This window comes from Delphinus delphis, chromosome 19, assembly GCF_949987515.2.
Source record: "Delphinus delphis chromosome 19, mDelDel1.2, whole genome shotgun sequence".
Lineage (NCBI taxonomy): Eukaryota > Metazoa > Chordata > Mammalia > Artiodactyla > Delphinidae > Delphinus > Delphinus delphis.
Window position 1 is genome coordinate 16432142 of NC_082701.1, and position 17508 is coordinate 16449649.

The following is a 17508-nucleotide window of genomic DNA, read 5'->3' on the forward strand; positions in this document are numbered from 1 at the left end:
TCATTTTTATTGTCTATTTTGAGAAAAGTTATTTTCCTTCTCCTCTCCCCACCCCTACTTTCCTCCGCTCCCCCCACACTACTTAGCAATTTAAACATTTTGTTAGAGCATCTGACTTTTTTGCTTTCTTACAGTCAAGTATTTTTAAAGTCCATCTCTATGCTTTGTATTACACATTTGCCTTTTAAACATAACTTTAGTTTTATCTAGCCAAAGTCTAGATCTTCCTTCTAAAATTGGGTAACCATATAATACATTTTTAGTTTTTCCTGACTTTACAGAATATTGGTTAAGTGTGTTTCTTATCTCTATTACTAGTGAGTCACATATGTCAGTTTCTGATTATAATTTAGAACCAAGTTCTGTTATATGTGTATGTCTTAGTAGGTTCTAATTTTTTTTTATGAAAGCATTTATTGTGTTATTTAAATTTTTATATCAGTTCCCTTCAAAGAAGTTTTGTAGTGTTGAACACACAGATTCTTGAACCACACATCATTGTTACTATTGTAGTTTTCAGGTTTCTGAATCATTGAGCTTTAGAGTTGAGAAGAAACCTTGGTTTAAGTTAGTCAGGCTGTCTTGTTTTCTACATGAGGAGACTGAGAGCAGTGAAGTCATTTGCCCTAAGTCACATCACTGCTTGGTGGTAGAACTAGAACTTGAATGCCAGTCTAGCATTAATCACATCAATCTGTTGATTGCTAGGGGATAGTTCATCTGCTAATCACATCTATATTGATTGGACCATGAAACAAAAATAAATTGTTGATTTATAGGGGCAAAAATAAAATGATCAATCTGGCTCGGAAATGAGTTGACTGATCAGCATATTCTTTCCTGTTCAGCACATGCTTTTCCTCTCAGATCCTGTATTTGTGAACCAGGGCAGTTTTCTTTATACTCCAGGTAGAACTGGGAATGACAAAGCCAAGTTTTTTCTCTTTGAACTACCCTTTTACAGAAGCCTTGCCAACCATCTGTTATAATAATCTTTGGGCAGAGTATAGTATTGCTACTTTTGTTTAAGCTTTTAAAATAATAATACATTCCACTCCTATCTCACTGAAGATAACTCTTCCAGGAATAGGATTTTGTGTTCTTTAAACTCTTCACTGGCTTACTGATGTCCTAGTTTGTATCATTCCTATAGATGACTGATTTTATCTATGACATGTTGTATCTTCCTCATTTCATTCTTACATAAAGTAATTTAGAATAATTTACTTGAGTAAGTTGAATAACTTGAGTTTGACGAGGACCTAACTTTTGCTTATATATACTGCTGGCAGTGAGGTTGCAAGTGTAACATGGTAGCACATTAGTGCTCTGAGGTAATCTCTCAAGTGGAAATAAATTGCAGAATTACGGCTTGTCTTCTGATACTTTTACAAGTAGTTTAACATTGTTTTTGCACAGTGAAGTTTAGAAATTAAGTATTATTTTGGCTTCATCTTTTTTTTTTTTACAGCTTTACTGATATTCATTTCACATATCATAAAATTTACCCATTTAAAACATACAATTTTTTTTTAGTGTATTGACAGAGTTGTGCATCCATCACCACAAACTAATTTTAGAACATTTCCAACACCCCCAAAAGAAACCCTGTATCTATTAGTAGTCACTCTCTATTTCCTTTTGTCCCCTAGCCCCTGGCAGCCACTAATCTAGTTTCTGTCTCTATGATTTGTCCTTGCTGGACATTTCATATAAATGGAATCATACAGTATGAGCTGTTTTGTGACTAGCTTCTTTCACTTAGCATGTTTTCAAGGTTCATCCGCGTTGTATCATATATCAGCTTTTCATTCCTTTTATGGCTGAGTAATATTCCATTGTATGGATATACCCCATTGTGAGGGTTCCAGTTTCTCCACATCCTGTCAACACTTGTAATTGTTTATCATTTTGATTATAGCCATGCTAGTGGGTGTGAAGGGGTATCTCATTGTGGTTTTTTCTTTTTTCATTGTGGTTTTGAATTCATTTTTCTGATAGCAAATGATGATGGGCTCTTTTCATATGCTTATTAGCCATTTGTGTATCTTCAGAGAAATGTCTATTTCTGTCACATTATTTGCCATTTTTAAACTCCATTGTCTTTTTATTGTTGAGTCCTAAGAGTTCTTTATATATTCTGGATACAAGTCCCTTGTCACACATGAATTTTAAATATTTTCTCTCATTTCATGGGCTGTTTTCACTTTCTTGATGGGGTCCTTTTTTTTTAAATTAATTAATTTATTTATTTTTGGTTGCGTTGGGTCTTTGTTACTGTGCATGGGCTTTCTCTACTTGTGGCGAGCAGGGGCTACTCTTTGTTGTGGTGCACAGACTTCTCATCGTGGTGGCTTCTCTTGTTGTGGAGCACGGGCTCTAGGCTCGTGGGCTTCAGTAGTTGTGGCACGCAGGCTCAGTATTTGTGGCTTGTGGGCTTAGCTGCTCTGTGGCATGTGGGATCTTCCTGGACCAGGGCTTGAACCTGTGTACCCTGCATTAGCAGGGGGATTTTTAACCACTGCGCCACCAGGAAAGTCCCTTGATGGGGTCCTTTAATGCACAAAATTTTATAATTTTGACGAAGTTTAGTCTACTTACTTTTTCTTGTCATTTGTGCTTTTGGTACCATGTCTAAAAACCATTGTGTAACCCAAGATAATGAAGATTTATTCTTGTTTTCTTCTAGGAATTTTATGGTTTTAACTGTTATATTTAAGTCTATGATACATTTTGAGTTAGTTTTTGTGTATGGTGTGAGATAGGGGTCCAGCTTTATTCTACTGCATGTGAATATCCAGTTGCCCCAGGACCTTTTGCTGAAACGACTATCCAACCCCACTCCTACCTCACTTGCCTCCCATTGAATTGTCTTGGCACCCTTGTCAAAAGTCAATTGACTGTGAATGTGAGTGTTTGTTTCCGGACTCTTAAACTATATTCCATTGATTTATATGTCTGTCCTTATGCCAATACCACACTGTTTTGATTTCTATAGCCTTGAATTAAGTTTTGAAATCAGGAAGTGTGAGTCCTTCAAGTTTGCTCTTCCTTTTCAAGATTGTTTTGGATATTCTGGAATTGAATTAATATGTAGATCAATTTAGGAAGTATTGCCATCTTAACAAAGTTACATCTTCTGATCCATGAACATGGGATGCCTTTCCACTTAATTAGGACTTCTTTAACTTCTTGTGACAATTTTTGTAGTTTTCAAATTATAAGGTTTATATTTTCTTTGTTAAATTTATTTCTAAGTATTTTATTCTTTTTGATGCTATTATAAATGGAGTTTTCTTAATTTCATTTCAGATTGTTTGTTGCTATCGTATCAAAATACAATTGGTATTTATTTGTATAGTGATCTTGAATTCTGTAACATTGATGGATATGTTTATTAGCGCTAATAGTTTATTTGTGGGTTCCTTAGGATTTTTTATATACAAGATTATGTCATGTACAAATTGTAGTAGTTTTACTTGTTCCTTTGTAACCTGAAAGCTTTTAATTTCTTTTTTCTTTTTTTTTTTTTTTTGCCTAATTGTCCTGGCTAGAATCTCTAGTACAGTATTTCTTTAAAAATTTTATTTATTCATTTATGTTTGGCTGCATTGGGTCTTCAGTGGGCTTTTCTCTAGTTGCAGAGAGTGGGGGCTACTCTTCATTGCAGTGTGTGGGCTTCTCATTGCAGTGGCTTCTCTTGCTGCAGAGCATGGGCTCTAGGTGCATGGGCTTCCATAGTTGTGGCACACGGGCTCAGTAGTTGTGGCTTGCAGCCTCTACAGCACAGGCTCAGTAGTTGTGGAACATGGGCTTAGTTCCTTTGTAGCATGTGGGATCTTCCTGGACCAGGGCTGAAACCCGTGTCTCCTGCATTGACAGGCAGATTCTTAAGCACTGTGCCACCAGGGAAGCCCTCTAGTACAATGCTGAATAGGGGTGTTGAGAGCAGACATCCTTGTTTTGTTCCTGGTTTTAAGGAGAAAGTAAGTATTCAGTCTTTCTCCATTAAGTATGATGTTAGCTGTGGGTTTTTCATAGATGCCTTTTATCAGGTTAAGAAAGTTTCCTTCAATTCCTGTGTGTTTTTATCATGAAAGGGTGTTGGATTTTGTCAGATGCTTTTTTGTATCAATTGAGATGATCATGTTTTTTTTTTTTTTGTGCGGTATGTGGGCCTCTCACTGTTGTGGTCTCTCCCATTTCGGAGCACAGGCTCCGGATGCGCAGGCTCAGTGGCCATGGCTTACGGGCCCAGCCGCTCTGTGGCATGTGGGATCTTCCCGGACTGGGACACAAACCCTTGTCTCCTGCATCGGCAGGCGAACTCTCAACCACTGTACCACCAGGGGAGCCCGTATGGTTTTTATTCCTTATTAATGTGATGTATTACATTAATTGACTTTCAGATATTAAACCAACCTTGAATTCCTTGAATTAATCACACTTAGCAAAGGTGTACAATCCTTCTTATGTTGATGGATTCACTTGCTGGTGTTTTGTTGAGGATTTTTTACATCTATATCCATAAACGATATTGGTCTGTAGTTTTCTTGTGCTGTCTTTGTCTGGTTTTGGTGTCAGGGTGATAACAGCTTTATCAAATGAGTTAAGATGTATTCTCACTTCATCTTGAAATAATTTTGGTTTAATTTTGGACATTCATTTAGCAATATTAAATTCTAATTGCCTAATTACTGAATGAAGATAATAGTTAATACAACTAATGTTTAAGAAATTATGAGTTATTAAATTTGTGGCAATCACAAGAAATCTAGAAGCCTTCCCACGGGGCAAGAGCAAATATTTGGGAATGAAAGAAAGATGTACGGCTTCCCTGGTGGCGCAGTGGTTAAGAATCTGCCTGCCAATGCAGGAGACATGGGTTCGAGCCCTGGTCCGGGAAGATCCCACATGCCGCGGAGCAACTAAGCCCGTGTGCCACAACTACTGGGCCCATGTGCCACAGCTACTGAAGCCCACACTCTCTAGAGCCTGTGCTCTGCAACAAGAGAAGCCACCTCAATGAGAAGCCTGCGCACTGCAACAAAGAGTAGCTCCTGCTCGCCACAACTAGAGAAAGCCTGTGTGCAGCAACGAAGACACAATGCAGCCAAAATAAATAAATAAATAAAATTAAAAAAAAAAAGAAAGAAAGATGTAGAATTAAATACAGTTGGACTAGGTCACAAATTTTCCTTTTCTTGACCTTTTCCCTATCTTGAGGCATTCAGGGTAGAGGTACCAAGTCTGGCACTTGAGATCCTTGTCTCCTACTTGGTTCCCTTAACCTCTTCTCTTAGTTTTATTTTTGAGGTACTTGTTTTGTTACCTCATTCTAGTTATGCCATAAATAACACCTAATTTTAGCATTCTTAGGGTGGTCTACAAAAGCTTCCCAAAAGGGCCAGAAGAGAGTTGAATTGGAAGCATAAAGCACTAAAATTTTGCTGATTGTTCTCTTACTACTTCTTGGCTTTGAATTACTGTTTAAAATATCAGTGAATAGAAAGGATTTTTTTTTTTTTTTTTGGCTACCACATAGTTTATGATGGTGACTTAGCATTTTTTTCCAGGGGTACTATAGTATTTAGCATCCAGTAGACACTCAGTAAATGTTTATGAATGATTGGGAATTAATAATAGGGCTTTAAGGGGATATCTAGTTTTATTGAAAAATCAAAGAAAGTCATTCAAGGCAGGAATACAAGTATTACTGTTGTTATGTTATAAAAATTCAATGCCCTAGCCTAAATGTTACCAGCAAGATCACATTTTGACATTGCCACCATAGAAATTCTAGGACGTGTGAGTAGGTTTTCTCCTCCTCTACACAGAAGGATTTTTTTCTTCTTTATACCATAGAAGATATAGTTTCATTAGGCTATTTGTTGTTGTTGTTCTATTAGTTGAAGCTAGAGCTAGATCATTTGAGACAATTTTGTTAGATAAATTTGTTTCTAAATTTGATTGTGAGAATTTGGAATATGGCTGAAAATACTGAATATTATGTTCTATTATTTTTTTCAGTCTAATTCAGAAATGAAAAAAGAGTGCTGTTAAGAAAATTATATATGATTTCTTAGTAAATGAGTGACAGAGATAAGACAGGGGCTTTAGCATTTCCTGAATTCCAGTCATGTTCTCTCAGTAGCTTATGGTCTCATTTATAATATTGTACCCACAACAATTTTTACATTAGATGTTTTCAGGTTTGATCATTTGTATAAAGGGACTACACGTTCAGGGTTTTTGGGCACGCATATTTATCTACAATTGCTTCTCCTAAAGTACTGTCAAGATCTGGGGTTGTCCAAAGCAGCTTGTCACAAAAAGAGCATTTCTCTGAAGACTCCTTCTCTATCTTGAAAAAATGAGAATTTTGCATGTTGTTCTGTAATATATTTGTGTTTAACAAAGTGTATCTGATTTTACTATAATCTTTGATTAAATCGACACTCCAGCAAGATGTCTCCTGTCTATTGAGTGGCTTCAGTTACTTCCTAGTCCATAGCTGTATGCTGCACACTACATGAGAACCCAGTTCAGGAATCCAGGAATCAGTGGATTTAAAAAGTAATGTCCTTTCCAAGAATGGTGTGCCTCTCTATTGGAGGGAGCAGGTGTGATGTGCTATCTCCATAACCCCTAGGTTCACGATGCCATCAGAGCAAGATTTTAGAAGTTGCATCTTAACTTTGGACTCAGCAACTCACTTAAAAATTTTTTTTAAAATGCCTTTTGCCTTGTGCACTTGTTGCCTCCTTTTCTCTGTGAACATTTTTTCCCCTTCTGACTATCAGGCCCTCCACAACTTGGGTGCTCACAGCTGCCTTGAAGTTCTCCATGTTTACCTTTACGTATCATTTGGAAAAGAAGCCAGGCAGTTTCTTGGTAAATCTGGGGCATGTTCTGACATTTATTATCTAATACAGTGTTTAGGTCTTATGCAGATTCTTTCATCTGACATTGCCTTATCTGCAAAATCAGTATATTAAAATACTCCTGTTATGTTTGGTCAATTAACTTTTTCGGTTAATTCTAATTATTGGAGAATTTTAAAACGTTCTATACTAAAGTTCAAAGCATTAGAATTTATTAAAATCCACCTAAATAATCAGTCTATTTAATCAGTAGTTTTTTGTATGTTTGTTTAATTTAACTCCTTGAGAAACTTTATTAAAATATTCATGTAAAGTTCTGGTTAAACTGCGTGTATTAGAAGTCAGTGCTTGTGTACCTACTTTGAAATCTGGGACTGCACAGGAGAAAACCATCAATCTTGGATGTTAAGTCTTAACATAGCTGATGGCCTGGGAGAACCTGACTTGTTTCTTTAAGTGATACAGTTGTATTCAGTTGAATTTTAGTACTGTCTTCTTAAATATCCCCAAATAAATTATTTCTAGATTGAGGAGTGCTTTCAGGGTTAATCTGTAACTTTAGTTACTGTTCTCAGTACTAACACGGTTAAATCATGAGTCTGCCTAAAGATTAGTTTTTCTTCTCAATGAGTTATTGGATCACTTCTATGGTGAGATGGTAAGATAGTATCTTTCTCTAAATTCCAGAGCCTATATATCTTTAGTATGAGGAAGAAAATTATCTTGTTTTTGGGTGGGATTGAAACTAAGGAATACCATGCATTCTTATAATACTTTGTCATTGAAAAGTTTTTCAAATGCCTTAAGTTGTTTAATCTTACTGAAAGTTTGTCGCTATTGGACTGAATACATAAGAATATATGATATTGTGAATTAGTTGAGACCTCCATTTAGTGAAAAAAAATCTTGATCTTTGTGCTTTATTGTAAACAATGTGAGGATTTTCTCTTACTTACCTTGGCCAAATCTTGATACTGGTGAAACTGAATTGGTAGTATTGTTCAGGTTTAATACCTTTGTCATGTTTGCACTTCTTACTCTCCAGGTGAGTAGCATGTTTCTGTTGGGAAGCTCTAACTCTGGAAGGCAGGTGATACAGTGGGGAAAGTGAGAATTGGAGACTGACACCTGGATTCCAGCATGTGTTCCAGCTTTGGCTTTGGCCAGTCTCCTAACTATTTTCTCTTGGCTTCATTTTTTTTTTTTTTAACAAATGGAATGCCTTCACTTTTATTAATTAATTAATTTATTTTTGCTGTGTTGGGTCTTCGTTTCTGTGCGAGGGCTTTCTCTAGCTGTGACAAGCGGGGGCCACTCACCATCGCGGCCCCTCTCTTTGCGGAGCACAGGCTCCAGACGCGCAGGCTCAGCAGTTGTGGCTTACGGGCCCAGTTGCTCCGCGGCATGTGGGATCCTCCCAGACCAGGGCTTGAACCCGTGTCCCCTGCATTAGCAGGCAGATTCTCAACCACTGCGCCACCAGGGAAGCCCTGGCTTCATTTTCCTGATAATAAAATCTGGAGGTTTATATTAGATGGCCTTCCATATTCCTTCTAATATCCAAAATTCTTTTGTTTAAATTTCCCAATTTTGGTTCAGTTTATCCTGGCTTTCTACTTCACATTTAGCTGGCTGAATATTAACATGAGAGCATGCACCAATTTCAGTTTAAAAATGTTTCTTCCATGATATAATTTTAATATTGTCTTATATAGATTGATGTGTTCATTTCTGTGATATCTGGACTAGGTCCCTGGGATGCAATGGCAAATAACAAAAACTGGGTCTCTGTCCTTTTGAAACTAAACGGTTTAGGCTTTAGGACTTTCTCTCCTGAGTTACTTTAATAATTGCTTTTTCTTTTCTTTTTTTTTTTTTTAAGTACAACATAGAATAATCCCTTGTCCTTTTGAGATTGGTCCGGACATATGAAATACTGAATTTGTGTTAGAATATTCTGCTTAGGAATTTCTGGGTTGTTAGAAGATATATGGTGAAGAAGTTAAAGAGTGCCTTTTTGGAGTGTGTTTATTGTATAGATCAGGGTAATAAATCAGAAAAGTTGGAATAATCATAGTTCCTGCTTTTAAGAGCTTTGAGGCTGGCTTTAGGAGGCAAGATTGGTATATGAAAACAACCTCAGTGGAATTACAGAGAGCATTTAACCAAGAGCAGGGTAATACAGTGCCAATTATCCACATTATTGTTATTATTACTGTTTTCTTTTTCTTTCTTTCCTATTCTATTATTTATCCGGCTTGCAGAATCTTAGTTCCCCAACCAGGGGTTGAAGCCGGGCCCATGGCAGTGAAAGTGCCAAGTACTAACCACTGGACTGCCAGGGAATTCTCTTATTACTGTTTTCTTGAAGGAAAAATAAATTAGAGGTGGATTGGGGGAGAGGAATGAACAAGGATTGGTGGTGAGGAGGGATGGTCCTCTTTTTCAGGGCAGAAAGTTCACATAGATAAAGACATGGATGGGTACAGAGTTGTGTATATGAGGAAAGGACTGGTCTATAGGTTATATAAAATATGACAATATAAATTATCCATAAAGTATTTTAGAGTATACAAATACACTAAAATATGAGAAAATAATCAGTATGTTTTTGACTTCAGGTATAGGAAACCTAATTCAAATCGGCTTAAACAATAAAGAAGTGTTTGTTGTTACCTTGGTCTCATGTAGCTGGAAGTCCAGAAGTCTTGCAGATGTCAGGATTGTTTGATATAATCATTTAATGCTGTCACCAAGGACCAAGGTACTTGCCAGTTCTCCATTCTGCCCTTTTTGATGTTGGTGGCATCTTCAGGCTTGCTGTAAGGTGACTGTAGCAGTGTGAAGTGTCATGTTCAGCATTACCTGAAAAGGGACTGTTTCTTCCTCATCTCATCTTTAGGACTGAAGAATCTTTTCTCTCTTGGAGGCCTTCCAGTGCGCTTCCACTCGTGTCACATTGGCCAGGATTACATTTCATGCCCATTCCCAACCAATCATTGGCAAAGAGAATGGGTTGAAACTAATCTACTAGGATAGAGTGGATATCGGAGGACAGTCAATCACAGTGACTATTCCAAGAATGATTTGGAAAATGAGTAGTATGCGTTTTTTTTAAAAAATAAATTGTTTTATTTAGGCTTCATTGGGTCTTTGTTGCTGTGTGTGGGCTTTCTCTAGTTGTGGCGAGTGGGGCCTACTCTCGGTTGCAGTGCGCAGGCTTCTCATTGCGGTGGCTTCTCTTGTTGCGGAGCATGGGCTCTAGGCGCACGGGCTTCAGTAGTTGTGGCATGCGAGCTTCAGCAGTCGTGGCACGCGGGCTCTAGAGTGCAGGCTCAGTAGTTGTGGCACACGGGCTTTGTTGCTCAGCGGCATGTGGGATCTTCCCACTGCGCCACCAGGGAAGCCCGTGTGTGTGTGTGTGTGTGTGTGTGTGTGTGTGTGTGTGTGTGTGTGTGTGTGTAATCAGCCTTGACATCCACTGTGTTTTGGAAAATGTATTTGTCTAAGATTTTTGTGTCTGTAGTAGCTCACCTTTGAGTGTCCTTATTTGGAAAAATTGGTGTCTGAGCAGAAAGACATCTGATTCGAGATAACAATGTAAAAGAAATTAAGTGCCATAAACACTGTGAACTCCCTACTCTTGGGCTAAGCAATGAGAAAAGGGGAAAGTGGGGATTTACTTTTACCCAAAATGCATGTTTAAAAATGAGCATTTCCACCTCTTTCTTAATCATTTGAAAAGAATGTATTTTATAACCTTGGTTATTTGGGGGCCTAATTAAATCTGACACTTGAGTTTTAAGAATCGAAGCAGTAGTAAAATTAATTATTTTGTGGTGAGTGTCTTTGAACATAATATTTAAGTATACACTGCAAAGGGCTAAGCCTTATTTGGTATTTTCATTCTGCTCATTTGGATTTCAGAATCCTCACATTAGGGCTCTAGTTCGCCATCTGTTGGTTTTAGAATTGTGTTCAACACTTTCTGCTATATTTTGTGGAATAACTATTTATATGGAGATGTGTGTATACATTTTTCAATCAACTAACCCCCCCCCAGGATTATAATTTAAAAAGCCAAGACTAGGATCTCTTTTGGATGTGTATACAAATATGTATACATATTTTTTTTTATTCTTGTGTAATTTGACCCTGTGACTTTCTTTTGATATTTGAGAACCATGACTATGATTAAGAGTGTGATTTTAAGGGTACAAATGGAAATATAGGTGTAGATGCTGTAGGAGCTAGTGAGTTAAAATTTGTGGCAGGACAAGCTGTTGGGCTGTTTTTTGGCCTAACAGAAGTGACGCATACCACCGGATATTGGTTTTGGTAAGCCACAAAAAAGTATTGAGCGTTTCTCATCTTCCTTTTTGGTAGTAGAGCATACATACCTTTCTCATCTGCTGCATTTGATGATTTAATTGTTGGAAACATTTTTTTTGTTGTTCTGTAATTTAAAGTAATATTTTGATGAATACCAGAGTTCCTTTTTTAAACCTCTAAGCACTGGATTCATCTTTTGGCAACTTTTTCTTTCGTTTTAGAGGATAGTGGATTATAATTTGTGTAAATGTGACACTTCGCATTATATTGCTGAATTTTTTTAACCTAGAAAAACTTCCATTATTTTAAGGCCCTATTTTGGGAAAGGAATAAAATACTGTACTGACAAACTGGTCATGAGAAATGATAAAGTGCCACCACTTTAAACCAACTCTGGTAGGAAAGTGGAAGTTTGCTTTTTGTCGGGAGATTTGGGTTTCTCTGTGGAGTTCTTTGTTAAACTTTTAGCATAGCAGTGAACTTCCTTTTGGTGGAGACAGGAAGCATAAATACTCATTGTGTAATGCCATTTGCCTGCTTTGGTGGATTCGCCAAGCCGTGACACCCAAAACCAGACGCGTGCTTCTTAACGAAAACTACAGTTCCCAGCGGGCCTGGCGCTGGTGGGCCATCTCTTCCCCTCTCGCTCCCGGCTGTCCCTTCCCGGGCTGGCCCGACGCGGGCCCTGGCCCGCGCCTGCGCAATGAGGACGTGCGCTTTTTTTTTTTTTTTTTTTTTTTTTTTTTAACCCTGGCGGCTGCGGATCGTGGCGCTGGGGCTAGTGCCCAGGCGTGCTGCAGTGTACGGAGTCAGGCTGCTAGGACAAAGGGCGGCAGGAAGCGGTTCACTGGTCAGAGAGCTCCCCACTTGATTCAGCGCACGTTTAGCCCTGGAATAATGTGGTACCGACGGCATTAGCCTATTTACTACCCAGTACAAACAGTTCCCTCGCTCACGTCCTCTTGCTCTGTCGCGCCAGCCTGCCTTGCCCCTCACAGCCGGCGCGCGGCCTTGTCAGCCCAAGCGCGGAAGGAATGTGACGGCGTCAGTGCCTCAGGCTAGCCTCACCCCAGCCGGAGCGAGGGTCCGCTCCCGCCTGCCGCAGTGCCGCGTGCCGCCGCCGCACGTCTGGGAGCGGCTGGGTCCCGGCGCCGCGGCCTCCGCAGCTGGAGGTGCAGAAACAGCGGCCGCGGCGAGCAGCCATGACTGACTGAGGCGGCGGCGGCGGCCGCGCCTCCTGGAGGCTCGCGGGGGCGGCGCGGTGGGCGCCCCCTGGCGGCGCGCCGGGGCGGAGCGGCCCTTCGCCGCCGCAGCCGCAGCCGGCGGAGGCGCTGCTGTCCCTCCTCCCCGTGTCCCCGGCGCTCGCCCGCTCGCTCGCTCGCTCCATTCTCCCTCCGCTTCAGATTAAAGGGGGGGAGGGAAAAGAAGCTCGGCCGCCATTTTCCCAGTGCCGCCGCCACCGCCGCCACCGCTCGCCGAGCCGGCGGGAGAACCGAGCACCTTAGCGAAGCCGACTCGTCTCGCCGCGGCGGTGCGGGGGGCGGCTGGAGTGCTCCCCCCGGCCGGGAAGAGGCGTCCGGGGGCGGCGGCCGGGGTGCGGGCTTGGGCTGCAGACGGCGGCGCTTGTTTGTGCGGGGCGGGGGGGCGGCTTCACTCTCTGCCCCCGCCCGCCCGTCCTCCCGGCCGGGCTGTTGTCCCCGGCCGTGCCCAGGCCCCGCCGGAGCCGAGGAAGGCCGGAGAAAGAGCCCGAAAGAGAAGAAAAAGCGGCCGCTCCCCGCCGCCGCCGCCTTCCCCTCCCCCTCCGCCTCGCCCCCCCGCCCGGAAAGTCAGGGCGGCTCCGGGCGCCGGGGGGGAGGAGAGCGGCGGGCCCGGGCCGGAGCCGCCGCCGCGCGCCCCCGCCCGCCGCCGCCGCCGGCCCTCGGCGCCCAGGCCGGGGGCTGTTTGCAAACTGCGCCCATTTTGTGGGGCTGAATCCGCCCGGGCAACGCTCTTCCATCACGTGGTAGGTGCTGCTGCTGCTGCTCCTCTCCTCCTCCCGCTGCCCTTTCTCCTTCTCCTCGCTCTCCCTGTGGCTCCCATTTCTCCCTCTCTTTGTTAGTTGTAACTAGAAAGGCAGGGCAGGGCAGGAAAAATCCCCGGAACTTTAAATGGCCTCTCCGGGCTTCCCTGCTGCGGGTCCGAGGCTGGGAGTCGCCCCAAGGGCGGGGGTGTGCGGGGGCCCTTCCCCACCAGCTGCCGCCTCGTTCGCCAGCTTTTCCTTTGGCGTTCTATTTAAAAATGCGGCCTTAAGAACACGATTTATTCCGGTTTAAAAAAAAAAAACCCAAACAAACTCTTGCTCTCGCCTTGAACTTCTCTTGACTGCAAAAGGCCTTTCTCTGGCCGAAACACACATCTTGCGCGTTTCACGGTGTGTATCACAACTCTGATTGTTTAGTGAGATGGTTATTTGTTTCATTTATTTATTATTTTTGTTGCTTGTAAATTGAGGTCACTTACGTTTTCAGATCTAGTCTCCCTCAGGCGGACGTGTTTTTTTTTTTTTTTTTAAACTAAAGAGGAAGAGACATTTATTTGCTTTTAAGTGAGTTTGGGGGGCCTGTTTTCCGGCTGACTGTCTTTTGATTCTCAGCAAATAATTTGATTGTTTTCCATAGGATAAACAGCCTTACCCCCATGCTTTACTTAAAAATCCTTTTGTTTTCCGTTGTCGGGATCCCAGTGTGGTTTTTTTTGGAGAAACACGTTACTTAACTCTTGCTTATTGATTGCCTCAGGGGAGAAGGGGTGACATGATGGCGCCACTTTAAATTGCTCTCTCCTTCTCCTCCGTTTTCCCCCCTTTATTCTGGAGGTCACTGGAGCATTTTTCGTGACCTATTAATAAACTACTTGAGAATGTTAACAGTACAACTAATAGGGCTAGAGTTTGGTACCTTAAGGGTCGGGAGACCCGAATCCCGAGGTCCCCAAAGTTCCGAGAAATCTTCCTAGTCCTCCTGCCTCGCCTCCCTCCCCTCCATTCACAATCCTGGTGTTGCCATCTCCTTTGTCACGTGGCTAGCAATCATTGTGTTTTTTTGTTTGTTTTGGGGTGTGTGTTTATATTTTTAAATTGTAGCCCAGAAGAACTTCTCTCCTCCCCATTAGAGAGATCAAAACGTTTTTGTTTTTTTAGTTTTAAAATCGGACATTTATAATAAACGATAAAATTACATAATCTTTGCCTTGCATAATCATGATATAGTTATAGGTTGTTACTGAACTTCGTTTCTAAAGCACTTTCAAGTATGGAAAGTAGAACATTGGAATATGTTTTCCATTTCTCAGAATAGTCTGTAGTATTTTCCCTGCTTTTTGGGCCCTTTAAAGAAACCACTATTTACAAGGGCTTAAGTGGGTGTGTTTTCCCCTCCCCCCTTCTACAGGCTATACTTAGTTCTTTTTCTAGCATACAGTCTGACCAATTTAGAAATTTTCAATTGTCTACATGCCTGTCATTTAAAACTATTTTTCTTTTCTCGCAACAATAGTGAACACTTTTGAGTAATAATTGTTTTCTACCTGAAGGTATTTCATTATGTTTCTGTTACGTTTTTGATCCAGAGAATTTTTACTACTAATCCTATAGATTTAGAAGAATGTTTTTCTATTATGTTTCTTCATATCAGTTTTCCCCGTAGTTGGGTAAATTCCTATTTTATAAAATACCGAATACATTTCTGTGTTGTTTCTACAGAGCTTACTAACCGCGTTTCCAATTTGAAAAAAGATCTGTCGTGTGTTTAAAAAATTTCAAAAAGTCAATATGAAATATAGTGATTCTTGTGTGCATTGATTCGTTTCCTCTACCATGTATATTTTCAATGGTTTTGGGCCATTTTCTTTGCTAACAGTTACATCATGTCATGTGATATGTGCAGTGTGATGTGTAGTTCTAAAAATAAGGCAAGGTAAAAATGCTCATCTCTTGGGAATCTAAAAAATGTATTATAAATGTGGGATAACTATCCTCAGTCATGGAATTCTGATTTCGATTTCCGCTAGGTTTATCCTACAAAGTATGCATTCCTTTGACCTTTAGCATATTTGATGTATTTGTTAGTGATCTCATGATTTGAGGTGGTCAATTTTTAATTTTCAAGTGTGTACCACTTGGAGGGAAACATAGATGTGACAAAGATTCTTAACATCTGTATTGTGGTAAAGATGATTGGTCTCTGATGACTGCCTTATTTAAGTATATGAAAAGTATTTTTGATTTACATCTGTAGACAGTTAAGAGTGATCAATTAAGTATTGATAGAGCCTTGAGGTATGGTGGGGTTTTGGTCCTTTTATCTTTGTGAATCTACTTAAGTGAGGTATTTAGAAGTGTTGCTGCATCTTTCTTGAAAGGCTTATTCAGAATTTTAGTGTTTGACTTTTGTGCTTTACCAAAGTGAGATGTTAAATCTTTGTATGATTTTCTTCCTGCCTACACACGTTATTCCTATGGTTAAACCTGCAGAGCACACGTTGATTGTTAGGTGACTTATCATTATCCTGTTGAGGAAAATTCTGGAAGCTAGAAAATGAGTAAGCCTTAGTTCTCTTTTAACTTTTATCAAGGTGAGAGGAAAGGAAAATAACTATTTTTTTCTTCTTCAAACACTGCCAGTACCTTTCCATTTCTAGTCATGCTACACTGTAACCAATGTCTCTACTACTCTGGATTTTATTGGATTGATCACAGATTTTAATTGTATTTTAAAGTGAGTAACAAGTTATAGATTTGTTTTGTTTGATATAACCTGACTCATGCAATCTGTAAACATAGGGCCATTGTGGTTGACGATGCTGATTTGAGAGGGTATTTTAGTATTGAGTGGTTCTAATTAGGAACTTTTTTGAGTAAACCTTAGTTACCTTGTTACAGTACTAGAAAAGCAATTTTAAAATGTGAAAAACGTTACTAATCCATGTTGGATTTTCTAAATAATAGTCATTGAAAGTACTGTGTTTAAAGAATATTGCTTATTCCTCTTATATTGAGTCATCTTCCTTGGGCGGGGGGGTTTGGTAGGGGTTATTTTTTTCTTCTTGGCGAGGTCATTAGACACAGAAATTAAGTGATTTCCTTCCTGGAGAGAGAGAGACTTTTTTTTTTTTTTAATTAATTGGGGTTTTTTTGGTTTTTTTTTTTTTTAACCCCAAACATCTTTCCATCCCCTTGAGTTTGGAAAGGAGGAACTAGTGCAGACTAAGTATGTGGTCTTCGGTTGATTGCCCCAGAGCAAATCTCATTATTGAGTGGTTTATTTAGAGTTTCAAAGCACCTTTTCTTTGCCCTCTTTCTCTATTTTAAGTAAGTTTCTGCCTTGATTGGTTAGATTGTTCTGGGTCTCAGGAAGCATATTTTACATTAGTGCCTTTTTACTTGATCACTTTATAAAAAAGTACAGGTGCAGGTGACTCAAATAAAATGGCCCCAAACACCTGGCCTTTTTACTGTGACAGTGCAGAGTACTTGGACCACATCCTTTCCCTAAAAAGGACTTTAGCTATTTCTTGGAAATCTATATTAAGTCTGGATTTTGAGTCTTCATGTTGCTTCTGAAGATGTATGTTTAAATTATAGTTTCTATCATAATAAATTGCATATCAGCCTCTGGGCATACTAAAAGCTGTGCAAAAATATTCCTGCTGGAGTGTGATAATTCATGACACAAAACAAGACACTTTCATCAGTACTTCCCATTCCCTGAAATGTGAGATCAAAACTCAGTGAACCGAAGTAATGCTTAGAAAAGACAATATGAATTTAAAAAGACAAATATTACACTGTGATAGAGGTCACCAATATTTGAAGGTCACAAGAAGAGATAAGAAAGAAAGTGGTGTCCTTGGGTGTCACTTGCAGATTGTGGAGAGAATTGTGGCTCATAGGAAAAGACCAGTATATATGATTGGGAGGGTCACTATTATTTATTAGTTCGGTTATCATTTGTTCCTGCATTATGCCCTGTGCCTGCCTTTTAGGATGTAGGGTAAAATGTATAGGAGAAAATAAACTGATAGGTATGATTTACCAAAAAGCTTGGCCTCCAAAAAGAACTGAAGTAGATGTTTTTTTTCTTTGTGTGTTAAGCTTTTCTTGTCTTTAATCAAACAAAAGTAAAAGCAAAAATGTAGGGTGTGAGGAAACTGACTTCAAAGTAGAGAGCACAGTTCATATTTATGAATGAAAAACAAACTTGGGTAGTCTGAAAGAAAAACTTAAGGATTGTATAAGAAGATTTTAAACCATTAT

The 17508-nt window shown here is 40.1% G+C and overlaps 1 protein-coding gene across 3 annotated transcripts in view; it reads left to right on the forward strand.

Annotated features, from left to right (window-relative positions):
* The window catches only part of KANSL1 (KAT8 regulatory NSL complex subunit 1), a 169559-nt gene that overhangs the window by 13651 nt on the left and 138400 nt on the right, over window positions 1–17508 (forward strand). For 2 of the 3 annotated variants that reach the window (XM_059997144.1, XM_059997146.1), the window contains exon 1: window positions 13089–13218. The exons of the other annotated variant lie outside the window; for it this stretch is intronic. The gene's annotated coding sequence lies outside the window, so the exon portion shown is untranslated. Of the gene's footprint in view, window positions 1–13088; window positions 13219–17508 lie in introns of those variants that run through there. 3 annotated transcript variants of the gene reach the window in all.